Source organism: Bos grunniens, chromosome 15, assembly GCF_055505025.1.
Source record: "Bos grunniens cultivar Pamir isolate PY7600 chromosome 15, Bosgru_T2T1.0, whole genome shotgun sequence".
Lineage (NCBI taxonomy): Eukaryota > Metazoa > Chordata > Mammalia > Artiodactyla > Bovidae > Bos > Bos grunniens.
The window spans coordinates 53676424-53692063 of record NC_141179.1 but is presented as its reverse complement, the minus strand read 5'-3'; the positions used below and the strand labels follow the sequence as shown (position 1 = coordinate 53692063).

Here is a 15640-nt window from a genome sequence, read left to right as displayed (position 1 = left end):
TGGTGCGTCCCTCCCCCACTTCCGACAGGAGTAGCCATACTGAGTGTGGCGGGACGTGGAAGCGGGTGTGGTCCGCTCTTTGGCTTTTGCCCCCTCCGTGTGTTTCTCTATGGTCTCGGGTTATCAGGACCCAGAAGAAAGGGTAGTTTGCCCAGTTGGTAGCGGGGCGTTCGTGTAATGTGCAGAGGTCCCCTGCCCTGCCTCCAGTTCCCGGGAGTCCAGTGGGACTTTTAGTTTTCCAGAGGTGATGTCATCGCAAAACCTTTCCAAGGTCCTAATGCCGCCGTGGTTAGGGTCTCACAACCTTAGATCATTAGAGACAGGGTGACCGAAGAGTTTATTGTTCGAACTGCGACAGCTTTGAAAGCCTAAGGGGATACTTAATAATTAACATTGACACAACAGTCATAAATGTGAACTGTTTGGGAATTTAGAGCCACCCTACTCCAGATCATCAAATCCTAGGCCCGGTTCTTTTGTTTGTGGTGTGTGTGTGTGTTGAAATGTATGTAACAAACACTTCCATTTTAACTTTTCTTTTTTTCATTTTTATTTTCTAATTTTAGTATAGTTGATTTACAATGTTACTTTGGTTTCAGGTTTATAACATACTAATTCTATATTTTTATAGCTTTTACTCCATTTAAAGTTATATCAACTGTACATTACATATTTGTATCATTTATTTCATACCTACTATTTCATGCATCTTAATCCCCTAAACCTATCTTGCCCATTCCCTACCTTGCTTCACAGTGGTAACCACTAGTTTGTTCTCCGTATCTGTGAGTGTTTCTGTTTTGTTATATATATATATATTTTTTTTTTTATGTATATATATTTCTGTTATATTCATTTGTTTATTTTTTAGATTCCACGTATAAGTGAGAACATACAGGGTTTGTCTGTGATTTATTCACGTAACATAGTACCCTCCAGCTCCAGCCATGGTGTTGCAAATTCTTTTTAACCATTTTTAAGTAGTATTATGGAGAAGTATTATGGAGAGTAGTATTATGGAGAAGGCAATGGCAACCCACTCCAGTGGGCAACCCACTCTTGCCTGAAGAGTCCCATGGACAGAGGAGCCTGGTGGGCTACAGTCCAAGGGGTCACTAAGAGTCAGACAGGACTGAGCGACTTCTCTTTCACTTTTCACTTTCATGCTTTGGAGAAGGCAATGGCAACCCACTCCAGTGTTCTTGCCTGGAGAATCCCAGGGACGGGGGAGCCTGGTGGGCTGCCGTCTATGGGGTCGCACAGAGTTGGACACCACTGACACGACTTAGTAGCAGCAGCAGCAAGTAGTAGTAGTTACATTCACAGTATAGTGCAACTATCACCATTGTTTCCAAAAACTTTTTATCACCTCAAGCAGAAACTCTACCCATTAGGCAATTACTCCCCACTCCCTCAGCCCCAACTGAACTAGTCCCTGATAGTCTCTTTGAATTTGCTTGTACTAGATACTTCACATAAGTGGAATCATGCAATGTTTGTCCTTTCAGGTCTGACTTATTTCCTCAGCATATTTTCACCCATAGTGTAGCATGTATGAGTACTTCATTCCATATAATGAAATAATAACCTTACATTGGTTATTTGTTGTTATTATTGAGTCATTAAGTTGTGTTTCACTCTTTTGTAGTGGTGGACTGTAGCCCACCAGGCTCCTCTGTCCACGGGATTTCCCAGGCAAGAATACTGGAGTAGGTTGCTGTTTCCTTCTCCAGGGAATCTTCCTGACCCAGAGACTGAACCTATGGCTCCTGCATTGGCAGGCAGATTCTTTACCATTGAGCGGCCAGGGGAGCCCTCCATTGGTTATACCACCATTTGTTTATCCATTTATTAGCTAGCTGATGGACGCTTCAGTTGTTTCTACCTTTTGGCTATTGTGAATAATGTTGCTATGAACACTCCCATATGCATTTTTTGTTTGATTACATGTTTTCAATTATTTTGAGTATGTACTTTGGTGTGCGATTGCTGGTTCGTATGGTAATTCTATGTGTTAACCTTTTGAGGAGCTGTCCTACTGTTCTCCACAGCAACTGTACCATTTTACATTCCCATCAACAATGGATAAGGATTCTAATTTCTCCACATCCTCACCAACACTTGTTATTTTCCAATTTTTGTTTTTACTTTTTATAGTCATCTTGTAGGTGTGAAATGGTAGTTCACTGTAATTTTGGTTTGCATTTCCCTAATGACAAATGACATTGAGCATCTTTTCATATGCTTACTGGTCATTTGTGTGTCTTCTCTGGATAAATTTCTATTCAAGTCCTTTGCCCATTATTTTTGAGCTGTTGAATTGTTGGAGTTCTTTATATATTCTGAATATTACTCCTTATCAGCTATAGGATTAGCAAATATTTTCTCCCATTCTGTGAACTGTCTTTCCCCTCTCTTGATACATTTGTTGGTACACAAAAGTTTTTAATTTTAGTAAAGTCCAATTTATCTATTTTGTTGTTGCCTGTGCTTTTGGTATCATACTTAAGAAATCATTGCCAAATCTAAGGTCACATGGCCCATCTCATTTTAGATATGAAGAAATTGAAGACTACATGGGGAAAAGCCTGAGGGCTCAATGTTGCCATCAATTAATGACAGTGGGGACTAAAATCCAGAGTTCCATTCAAAACCATCAATTTTTTTAAATGCTTAAAAATTATTGAGGGGAATTTTACCTTCAATAATAAAACAGTATAATAGAGTAGAACCTTCAGAATAACTTTGCTCCTAGAATAAACAGAGAAGATTGCATATATAGTTCAAATTATTGTGACAGTAGACAACTTTGATTGAGTCATTTTTTGGAGTTGGTATTAAACAAACAAATAAAAATTGATCTCTTTGAGAAAGAAACAAGCAAGAACCTGGCTTACTTCAGGACATAAAATTTATAGAATGACCCTTTAATTCATGGCCTTGTATACTAGGAATTTAGAAATCTAAATCTTTACTGGTTGAGTTACTTGTGGGGGCTCCCTGTTGAGGCCAAGAGCCAAAATGTCAATTTCACTTAAATTTTTTTACCAGTGTACATGAATAGAAATGCCTTTCAAAATTGCCTTTAAAATTGAGCACATATGTCTGAAGTTTAAAATCATTTTATTCAACAAGTACCTATAGAGAACTTTAGGTCTGTTAGGGTCTTTATTCCTATTTTGTTCATTAATTTGTAACTATTATGAATTTCTCTTTCTCTGAAATTTATATGGTGCTCTCTATTAGGGCTTGAACAAGGCTACTCCTTGCTAGAGCATGTATATAAGTCAAGAAGAAATGTGGTGTATCTGTAGTGCCAGTGCTTCCCCATCACGGTCGTTTCTGGACGTCTTAGTAGCATTATTATTTTCCCTTGAGACTATAAGGTTTGGAATAGAGATCAATTAGAAATCACCGGAATAGGAGGGATCTTAGACCCTGTCCTAATTGAAGTAGGTGGTAAGGTTGGTGGGGTCATATTATGTTCTTTTTTCTTCAAATCATTTTAATACTCTGGCAGTTATTCAAAGTATGGGGATGCTACCTTGCCTTACAACAAGCATGATCAAAGGCAATAATGAGACCAGATTCTGAACAGCAAGAGTTGTAGGAAGGCTTCAGGGCTCACAGATTGAAGAGCTTGGTTTCAGAAAGTCTCTTGAAAGCTAGCAGATAGCAGAAAGTGAAAGTGAAGTCGCTCAGTCATGTCTGACTCTTAGCGACCCCATAGACTACAGCCCACCAGGCCCTCTGTCCGTGGGATTTTCCAGGCAAGAGTACTGGAGTGGGGTGCCATTGCCTTCTCCGTTAACAGCGGCTAGGCATATTATATTTACTTGGAGCTGGTATACTTGGTGACAGCAGGTAAATTTTAAGAGATCCTCAGAGAATGGGTGAATGGATACTGAGTCATGAGTACCTTGAGGCATTCCCTGATGGTAGTTGGGCGTCAAGAGTATTTGTGGTCTGGGGTTAACAGACCAGAATGGGCTGAGCAAGTCTGTTATCTCATAGGGTCAAGCTTCTTCACTGTATAGACCCAGTTCACTGTATAGACCCAGTCTCCTTGATCCTTGAGGTAATACTTGAAAAACATGACCACCCCAAAGTCAGAGGTTCCAATTCCATCTGTCCATATTATTTTGTGCTTTAAAAAAATATGGAAGTTTTTACTTATAAAAAATTTTAAAAACTGTCCAAAATAAATGTTGCATTCACTAAGCAATTAATTTAAAAAGGGAAGAAATTGCCAACTATAATACTGTCTCTTTCAAACCTTTCCACAAACCTTCCCACCCTTCAGCCCATCTTCTATCAGAACTGCGTTTAAAAATAAACAGACCTGAAAGACAAGTGTGTCTAAATATGATTTTTGTACCTGCAGAGCATATGTCTTCTCAGGAATATAAAAAGGCATAATAATTATCTCCTTCCCAATTTTTCTGCAAATAAGAATTATAGTATTTTAATCTATCTTCTATAAAATCTGACCATTATAGTACATGTTTTCTATTTCAATCTCTCTGTTGAGCATGTGAGATTGCTTGGTTCTAAGGCTTTCAGATTAAGGCAGAAAAAAACCCTTAGCCAATCTGTCAGAATGCAAGATTTGATTTCTTACTAAAGGTTACTCATAGAGTTGCAAGATTAGCAAATGAAAATAAGGATGCCCAGTTAAATTTGAATATAGAATTTTAAATTCTAATTTAGTCTGGTATCAAGTGTTTTATCTGGCAACACAATCCAATTAATATACCAATATTTTGCATTTATTATTTCAATATGTTTTATTGAACACCACTATAGTGAAATGTTGGGCTAGGCTTTGTAGGTCAAACTGAAGGTAAAATGTGTGTCCTCAAAGATTTTATAATATTGGAAGATACCAGGCAGACACTGAAATTATATATAAGCAAATGAAAATTACATGTATAGTAAAATTAATATATAGAACTGACTGTCAATGTCTCTGTAGTTTGTTTCTTTGAATGTTGAGTATTGGTACTTCTCAGGTGTTTGTAAGAACAACAGAGTCCTTCCTCTGTAGTGAAGTTCTATCTTGAAATTAGCATGGCTTTTCCCTGTTCATTGCTACCAAAGCATAAATATTGGTATTGAACAGGGCTGTCCAATATTTTAATTCTCTCTACAGTAAAGTGAAAAATTAGAAAGCTATACACTTAGATGCTCTTTTTTCATTATAATTTCAAACTTGCTTTATCTTCATTTGTGCTTGATATTTAATCAATAATGGTTTGTTATACTTGAGCTTTTGGTTTGCGTTCTGTTAAGAACTTAATGGAGTTTAATGACCTCTAAACAAAAACTTAAAGGGACTTCTCTGGCAGTCAAGTGGTTAAAGACTCCATGCTTCCACTGCAAGAGCATGGGTTCAACCCCTTATTGGGGAACTAAGATCCCACATTCCGTGTGGGAAAAAAATAAATAAATAAAAATAAATAAACAAACACTTAAGAAGATGGTACGAAAAGGAAGTCTGTGACCCCTTTGCAATGGATGAATTGTTTTGCAATATGAATAATTTCACTGTCCAATTGATGAGTTTATAAGTAAAATGGGTTAGTAGCTCGTAAAATGTTAACTTTTCTATCAGTACCAAAAGGATGTTATCCCATGGGGAAGAGAGCAACATCTCTACATAAACACTTTTTTATCTTTCCCTCCAAATGGTAACTATTTATTGAGTTCTTTCTCTGTGCTGGTATACTAAATGCTTTACAGATATTAAATGTAATCCTGTGCTCGCTTCGGCAGCACATATACTAAAAATTGGAACGATACAGAGAAGATTAGCATGGCCCCTGCGCAAGGATGACATGCAAATTCGTGAAGCGTTCCATATTTTTAGACAATCTCTTTAACAAGTGGTGCTGGGAAAACTGGTCAACCGCTTGTAAAAGAATGAAACTAGAACACTTTCTAACACCATACACAAAAATAAACTCAAAATGGATTAAAGATCTAAACATAAGACCAGAAACTATAAAACTCCTAGAGGAGAACATAGGCAAAACACTCTCTGACATACATCACAGCAGGATCCTCTATGACCCACCTCCCAGAATATCGGAAATAAAAGCAAAAATAAACAAATGGGACCTAATTAACCTTAAAAGCTTCTGCACATCAAAGGAAACTATCAGCAAGGTGAAAAGACAGCCTTCAGAATGGGAGAAAATAATAGCAAATGAAGCAGCTGACAAACAACTAATCTCAAAAATATACAAGCAACTCCTCCAGCTCAACTCCAGAAAAATAAATGACCCAATCAAAAAATGGGCCAAAGAACTAAATAGACATTTCTCCAAAGAAGACATACAGATGGCTAACAAACACATGAAAAGATGCTCAACATCACTCATTATCAGAGAAATGCAAATCAAGACCACTATGAGGTACCATTTCACACCAGTCAGAATGGCTGCGATCCAAAAGTCTACAAATAATAAATGTTGGAGAGGGTGTGGAGGAAAGGGAACCCTCTTACACTGTTGGTGGGAATGCAAACTAGTACAGCCACTATGGAGAACAGTGTGGAGATTCCTTAAAAAACTGGAAATAGAACTGCCTTATGATCCAGCAATCCCACTGCTGGGCATACACACTGAGGAAACCAGAAGGGAAAGAGACACGTGTACCCCAATGTTCATCGCAGCACTGTTTATAATAGCCAGGACATGGAAGCAACCTAGATGTCCATCAGCAGATGAGTGGATAAGAAAGCTGTGGTACATATACACAATGGAGTATTACTCAGCCATTAAAAAGAATACATTTGAATCAGTTCTAATGAGGTGGATGAAACTGGAGCCTATTATACAGAGTGAAGTAAGCCAGAAGGAAAAACACCAATACAGTATACTAACGCATATATATGGAATTTAGAAAGATGATAACAATAACCCTGTGTACGAGACAGCAAAAGTGACGCTGATGTATGGAACAGTCTTATGGACTCTGTGGGAGAGGGAGAGGGTGGGAAGATTTGGGAGAATGGCATTGAAACATGTAAAATATCATGTATGAAACGAGATGCCAGTCCAGGTTCAATGCACGATACTGGATGCTTGGGGCTGGTGCACTGGGACGACCCAGAGGGATGGTATGGGGAGGGAGGAGGCAGGAGGGTTCAGGATGGGGAGCACATGTATACCTGTGATGGATTCATTTTGATATTTGGCAAAACTAATACAATTATGTAAAGTTTAAAAATAAAATAAAATTTAAAAAAAATAAATAAATGTAATCCTGATGGAGAAATCAAGGCTACAGAGAGAGATGTGATCCAATGTTTTTGTAGGCTATTTGGCAGTCTTTTAAACACTAACAATAGAAAACACAACAGCACACAATGTTTTTCTTAAATGAAAAGTTTGAAACACTTAATTTTGAAAAGAGAGAGCTGAGTTCAATACAAGTAAAAACTTCTTGATAGTGAAGAACTGAAATGGGGAGGTTGGAGAGATTTTCTTTACTAGGGGCTTTACTAGGGGTTTATATGCCTAGAAACTGATAGAGATGATTAAATCCTACAGATATTCTCTGAGCTCAGTAATTATGGGAAAGGGAGTTTGCCTGGAGATCAGAGAGGGGAATTTTATGTGGTTGCTCCCTTTCCAGCTTCAATCCTATGCCCATCTATTGTGGAACTTTGTACTACAATTCCTACTTCTAAACAAAAACTAATAATTATCTACCTCTAGCTATTTGGAGGAGAAGGCAATGGCAACCCACTCCAGTACTCTTGCCTGGAAAATCCCATAGGCGGAGGAGCCTGGTGGGCTGCAGTCCATGGGGTCTCGAAGAGTCGGACACGACTGAAGCGACTTAGCATCATCATCATCATCATCCGCAGCAGCAGCAGCTATTTGGATTCTTACTTCAAATGTAATATGTGTAAAACTAAACTCACTATCTTCCTCCCTTCCTTGACCTTGTATGTCTCACCTCTTTATTTGCTACCTTTTTGTTTCTTTCCTTCTCTTCTGAACCAAATTCTTTAGATGAAAGAGCCTCCATTTTCCTCCATTTCTTCTTCTCTTATTCTTTTTGTTCTTGTTGCCTCCATTTCTCAATCTCCCATTTCCCCCTAAACCCAAATATGGCTTTTGTCCTCCTCTCTCCATTGAAACTTCTAATTCAAGCCAGTGACTCTTTGAAGAAAAGAAAACTTTATTAAGATATAATTTACCTATGATAAAAATCATTCATTTCAAGTGACTTAATTATAATCCAGTGATTTTTAGTAAATTTACAGCATTGTACAATTATCACAATAAAATTTTAGAACATTTCTAGTGCTTAGAAAAGAGCCTGTGCCCATTTGCAGTTACTTACCTTTTGAGAACAGATTCAATGAATGATTTTCAGCCCACAGGTTACTTAACTGCTCTGAATACATTTGGCCCTACTGACCACACCTTTCCTTTTGAAACTTTCTCTTCCCTTCTTTTTAGCCATCACTTTCTCCTGGTTTCCCTCCTAACTTTTTGCTAGTTCTTCACAGATTGTTTTCTCTGCCTGACTTCAAATATTGCTATTCCATCCAGTTCTGTCCTCACCTTTCAGATTACTCTTTACTTAAATGATTACATTCATCTTTATGGCCACAACTGCCATCTGTAAACTTATGACTTCAAAATTTCTATTTCCAGTTCAGACTTGTGCCATGAGCTCCAGTCTGGTAGAGTATAGTAGTAAAATTGCTTATCATCAACAGTGGCTCTTCTTTGTCTGTAATAAAATGCAACAGAAAACTCATCAAATTAGCAGATAAATACTGTTGCTCTTGGGAAAGGAGATTAAGATTCACCCATACTGTGTTAAGTTTCAAAGTGGTGGATGAAATATGGAATATATGTATGATCTCTGAAGTCTCTAAGACTATATGTAAGACCATAATATACTCTTCTTAGCTGATTGTGTATTTTAAATAGAATTTTAATGTACCTGCAACTCTAGTACTTCATTCTAGTTAACACTTTTACATATGTGTCTCACCAGTTGATTGATATAAACTCAAGAGCAGGGACCAAATCTATTTCTGCTTTGTCTTTCCAGTAGGAAAGCACAGTGCTTGGTATAAAGTAGGTAAAAGTATTTGTAGAATGAATAAATGAATATGTCAAGGCAGAACATACTTGAAACTGAAATGGTGTGTTAATGTAGTGCACATTGGTGGTAGACTGCCAAATGTCATTTTCCATCTTTTCTTCCTTATTAGAAAATTGTAATTTTATTATAATAACCCATCTCCCTCCACACAGCTATACACGTGTATATATCAGAGTAATCCTATTTCTTTCTCTTGCTGGGGACAGATTTAGGATGGGTATATAAAGAAATTCTGGCCAGTGAGATGTAATGAGGTGTCTGCTGGGGAGATTCTGGGGAAAGTTTCTCACTTACAAAGAGATACATTGGGGAATTCCCTGGCTTCCCAGTGGTTAGGACTCCATACTCTCACTGCCCAGAGTCCAAGTTCAATCCTTCGTTGGGAAACTAAGATCCCACAAATCACATGTGGAGCCAAAAAAAAAAAGAAGATACACAGAAGTATCTTATTTCTTGGGACTTTATACTATCTAGAACTACCACAGCCATGTTATGATTATTTGGTAAGCTAGTATCTAGGGGCAAAGTCAATATACTGAGGAAAGCAGAACAGAAAGACAGAAGAAAGTAGTTTTTACAGACATTGTTGGATAGAAATTAAGCAAGTCTGAAGCTGCCCTAACTTGGGACTTCTTTATGTGAATTGCCCCACTGTTTAAACTATTTAGAGTTGAATTTTCTATTTCTTCCAGCTGAAAGACTCCTAACTGATAATTTTAGTAAAAGGATAACATAGTAAATAACCTATGCCTTTTCTTTTCCTCGTTAGACTACGTAGACTCTGGACAAAGAGCACACGTTGACTCTGTTGTCTGTGTTGCACTCAAGCTGTAATGTAGATGTTCTTGCAAACCTCCTCTGAAAAGACTGTTTGCATATTAACCTTGATAGTCTCAGATCTAGACAACAAAAACAATAATTTACATGTCAAGTGAAGCTGCTGCTGCTGCTGCTGCTAAGTCGCTTCAGTCATGTCAGACTCTGTGCGACCCCATAGACGGCAGCCCACCAGGATCCCCCATCCCTGGGATTCTCCAGGCAAGAACACTGGAGTGGGTTGCCATTTCCTTCTCCAATGCATGAAAGTGAAAAGTGAAAGTGAAGTCACTCAGTCGTGTCCATCTCTTGGCGACCCCATGGACTGCAGCCTACCAGGGTCCTCTGTCCATGTGATTTTCCAGGCAAGAGTACTGGAGTGGGGTGCCATTGCCTTCTCCGTCAAGTGAAGCTAGGAAGATGTATTTTAGGATCAGTGATATGGAGACTTCTTGCTTTTACTGATGAAAATAATGAGGATATTCAGCCTGATTCTACCTCTCAGTGCTGGAATTTTCTAACCTATGGGCAGAATTCTAATGGTAATTATATTCAGGAGACTTAAAGATAAATATTGACACCAGTTCTTTGCAGTTATTACAATATTATTTACACAAATTTCAGTACTTTTACTTTTTTCTCCTCCCTTTTCATCTATTCAAATTCTGCCAGTATGCCAAAATGCAACTGAGATTTCACCCTTGTCAGAAACGCTGTGACTCATGATGTTAACTCTAATGCACCAAAATACCTGTATTTCTGAACACCAAACACTGTAAGACACTATGAGTACATTATATACACAAGGTACAACCCTACCTTGAATAACTTATGATCTAATTGGAAAACCAGGACACAAAGAAAGTACGGAATAGCATATTGATTCTCAAACTTAGGGTGCATAAAAATCCATTTAATAAACCTGTTAAAAATGGATTTTCTAGGCCATACCATTAGAGACTTTTGAGTCACTAGTTTCAGCTTGGGGCTCCCTAATCTTAATTTTTGAGATTCCTTAGACTGATTTTGATTGTAGGTGTAATGAGACTTTCTATTTGAGAACACAGTGGAGTGAGAGAGTGATATTTTTTGTTTCTTTGGACTGTGGTACCATGCTGAAATGGGCCTGTGGTAGGAGTATAATTATAAAGGCCTAGATTCATTCATATTATCTTAATAGTGGTAACATGGCATCCAGTCCCATCATGGTAAATAGATGGGGAAACAGTGGAAACAGTGTCAGACTTTATTTTTTGGGGCTCCAAACTCACAGCAGATGGTGACTGCAGCCATGAAATTAAAAGACACTTGCTCCTTGGAAGAAAAGCTATGACCAACATGCTGCTGCTAAATCGCTTCAGTCGTGTCCGACTCTGTGTGACCCCATTGACGGAAGCCCACCAGGCTCCCCCATCCCTGGGATTCTCCAGGCAAGAACACTGGAGTGGGTTGCCATTTCCTTCTCCAGTGCATGAAAGTGAAAAGTGAAAGTGAAGTCGATCAGTCGTGTCCGACTCTTAACGACACCATGGACTACAGCCTACCAGGCTCCTCCATCCATGGGATTTTCCAGGCAAGAGTACTGGAGTGGGGTGCCATTGCCTTTTCCGATGACCAACATAGACAGCATATTAAAAAGCAGAGACATTACTTTGCCAACAAAGGTCCGTCTAGTCAAGGCTATGGTTTTTCCAGTAGTCATGTATGGATGTGAGAGTTGGACTATAAAGAAAGCTGAGCGCTGAAGAATTGATGCTTTTGAACTGTGGTGTTGGAGAAGATTCTTGCGAGTCCCTTGGACTGCAAGGAAATCTAACCAGTCCATCCTAAAGGAAATCAGTACTGAATATTCATTGGAAGGACTGATGCTGAAACTGAAACTCCAATACTTCGGCCACCTGATGCGAAGAGCTGACTCATTGGAAAAGACTCTGATGCTGGGAAAGATTAAAGGCGGGAGAAGGGTATGACAGAGGATGAGACGGTTGGATGGCATCACCAACTCGATGGACATGAGTTTGAGTAAACTCCGGGAGTTGATGATGGACAGGGAGGCTTGGCGTGCTGCAGTCCATGGGGTTGCAAAGACTTGGACACGACTGAGCGACTGAACTGAACTAAACTGAATAATGGTAATGGTGAAGATGGAACTAATTGTAACAGAGGGATGTTGAAGAGATAGCTATCACAGGGTGTGGTGACTAATTAAATATAAATGATAAGGAAGAAGAAAAAGTCAAGGATGACAGTAAATATCTGATTTAAGTAATTCCCAACTCTTGTTAGCTCTATGACTGATTCTCTTACTTCTTCATCTTTAAATGAAGATAATAATATCTACCTCATAGCATTATTTGGAGAAGGCAATGGCACCCCACTCCAGTACTTTTGCCTGGAAAATCCCATGGACAGAGGAGCCTGATAGCCTGCAGTCCATGGGGTCGCTAGAGTCAGACAGATTGAGCGACTTCACTTTCGCTTTTCACTTTCATGCATTGGAGAAGGAAATGGCAACCCACTCCAGTGTTCTTGCCTGGAGAATCCCAGGGACGGGGAAGCCTGGTGGGCTGCCGTCTATGGGGTCGCACAGAGTCGGACACGACTGAAGCGACTTAGCAGCAGCAGCACAGCATTATTGTAAAGTACAACAACTAAATTAGGGTGCTTAATAGACACTCAAATATTTAGTTTTCTGAAAGAAATTTAATAACAATAGATGGTAACATATGGTTAATGCTTAATGAAGGACTGGCACAAATTTTAAGAATGAAAATGGATGTGGAGTAGAAAAGATCAGTGTGGCCTGGCATAAACCATCTCAGTACTTTAAAAGAATCACTTACATTTTTAAATTTTGATTTATTTTTTTATTGAGGGAGCATTGGTTTATAACATTATATAAATGTCATGTGTAAAACATTCTATTTCTATATACCTTACATCACTTTTTTCTGTCACCATAGAAGGTGATTCCCTTTATCCATTTCTCTCTCCCCTCTGCCACTTCCTTCTTGGTAACCACTACTCTATTTTCTGTATCTATGGCTTTATTTTTGTCTGATTTAGTTTGCTCATTTATTTGGTCTTGTTTTTTTATATTCTACAAATGCGTGTAATCATACAGTTTTTGTCTTTCTCCATCTGAGTTATTTCACTTAGAATATTACCCTCAAGGTCCATCCATGTTGTCACAAATGGCAAGATTTCATCTTTTTATGGCTGAATAGTATTTGATTTTATATAAATATATATCTCACATCTTCTTTATCCATTCATCCATTGATGGGCACTTAGTTTGATTATATATCTTGGCTATTATAGATAATGATACAGTGAATATAGGGGTGCATATATCTTTTTGAATTAGTATCTTCATGTTAATTGCTTCTTATTTGGATAAATACCCAGAATGGGATGGTTGGATCACCTTAGTTCTATTTTTACTTTTTTGAGGAATCTCCATACTGTTTTCCATAGTAGTTGCACCAATTTACTAACAATTGTGCAGCACAAACGTTTCCATTTTTCCATATCCTTACCAGCATGTGCTGTATCTTGCCTTTTTAGTAATAGCCATTTTAACAGTTATGAGGGGCTTCCCTGGTGGCTCAGTGATGAAGGATCTGCCTGCCAATGCAGGAGATGTAGGTTCGATCCCCTGGAGAAGGAAATGACAACTCCAGTGTTCTTGCCTGGGAAATCCCATGGACAGAGAAGTATGGCAGACTAGTCCACGGGGCTGCAAAAGAGTCAGACATGACTTAGAAACTAAAACAGCAACAAACAACAGTTGTGAGGTGGTATCTCATTATAGTTTTCCTTTGTATTTCCCTAATATTTAGTGCTGTTGAGCATCTTTTTCTGTGCCAGTTGGCCATCTGTAGGTCTTCTTTGGAAAAATGTGTATTCAACTCCTCTGCCCATTTTTCAATTGAGTTGTTTGCTTTTTGTTGTTGAGTTGTATGAGTTCTTTATTATTTTGGATATAAACCCCTTATTGAATGTTTCATTTGCACTTAATAGGTTATTTTTTGTTGTTGTTGTTGATAGTTTTTTTTGCTGTTTGGAAGCTTTTTAGTTTGATGTTGTCCCATTTGTTTATTTTTGGTTTTGTTTCTCTTGCCTGAGTAGACACACCTAGACAGATATTACTAAGACAAATGTCAAAGAAAGTACTGTCTATGTTTTCTTCTAGGAGTTTTATTGTTTCAAGTCTTACATTCAATTCTTTAATTTGTTTTGAGTTGATTTTTGTATATGGTGTGAGATAGTGGTCTAGTTTCATTTTTTTTGCATGTGACTGTCCAGTTTTTCCAGCACCATTTATAGAATTCAATTACATTTAATCAAAATGTGTATAGGTATAGTTTTAAAAAGTCTAATGGTGCTATAATTCTCTCTTCATTTGTCTAGTTTTTTGTGTTTTTTTTTGCACTTGTTGTTAAGTTTTCCTTCAACTCTTCGCATGAGGTGGCCAAAGTACTGGAGTTTCAGCTTTAGCATCATTCCTTCCAAAGAAATCCCAGGGCTGATCTCCTTCAGAATGAACTGGATGGATCTCCTCGCAGTCCAAGGGACTCTCAAGAGTCTTCTCCAACATCACAGTTCAAAAGCATCAACTCTTCGGCGCTCAGCCTTCTTCACAGTCCAACTCTCATATCCATACATGACCACAGGAAAAATTTCTGGAAACTTTTAAGATCTTCTTTTGTCTTTGATATGGAATTTCATAATGATGTAACCTGAAATATTCTTATTTTCTTTTTGCTGGATGTCTGACATACCCTTCCAATTTGGAAACTCATGTTTCCCAGATGTGAGAACTTATTTTATATGATTTATTTTATAATAATCTCTGCATTAGAATTTCTATTATTTGTATGCTGTGTCTTCTGGATTAATCCTAGATACTCCTCAAATTATCTAGTGTCCATTTCTTAGCTTTTTGCTATGCTTTCTGGAACATTTCCTTAATGTTATTTTCCAAATATTCTATTTTTAAACTTTGGCTATCATAATTTTAATTTCCAAGAAAGCCTGTTTTCAAAGTGTCCCTTTTTTAAAAATAGGATCTTGCTATTCTTTCAAAAATGCAATAGCTTTTGCCATATATTTTCCTTTTTTTTCCTGGTTTATTTATATTCTCTATTTAATATTGGAGATGTTATCAAATATATAGCAAACCTTTACAGCTTGTTCAGATTTAAGAGAAGCATCAAAATAATCGGAAACTCAGTGTGAGGGGGTTGCATTTACTGATTGCCGCTGCTGCTGCTGCTAAGTCGCTTCAGTCGTGTCCGACTCTGTGCGACCCCATAGACGGCAGCCCAGCAGGCTCCCTCGTCCCTGGGATTCTCCAGGCAAGAACACTGGAGTGGGTTGCCATTTCCTTCTCCAATGCATGAAAGTGAAAAGTGAAAGTGAAGTCGCTCAGTCGTGTCTGACTCTTAGCGACACCATGGACTGCAGGCTACCAGGCTCCTCTGTCCATGGGATTTTCCAGGCAAGAGTACTGGAGTGGGGTGCCATTGCCTTCTCCCAGCATTTACTGATTAGAAGGGTTCAATATAGGATGATTTGAAGGTGAACTGGCTGAACTTACCTCTATATTCATAATTCACTGGCCCTTTCTCTGAGATGTTTCAGCTTATATAAAGAAGGATCTTCCCATCTCTTTTTCAGACTTATA

General features: G+C 38.3%; 1 non-coding gene across 1 annotated transcript; it reads left to right on the top strand.

Moving 5' to 3' along the window:
- The first annotated feature begins 5759 nt into the window (after positions 1–5759).
- On the top strand, positions 5760–5867 carry LOC147358234 (U6 spliceosomal RNA). The gene has a single exon (XR_015142517.1). It is a non-coding gene; the product is annotated as a U6 spliceosomal RNA (small nuclear RNA).
- The last annotated feature ends 9773 nt before the right edge of the window (positions 5868–15640 follow it).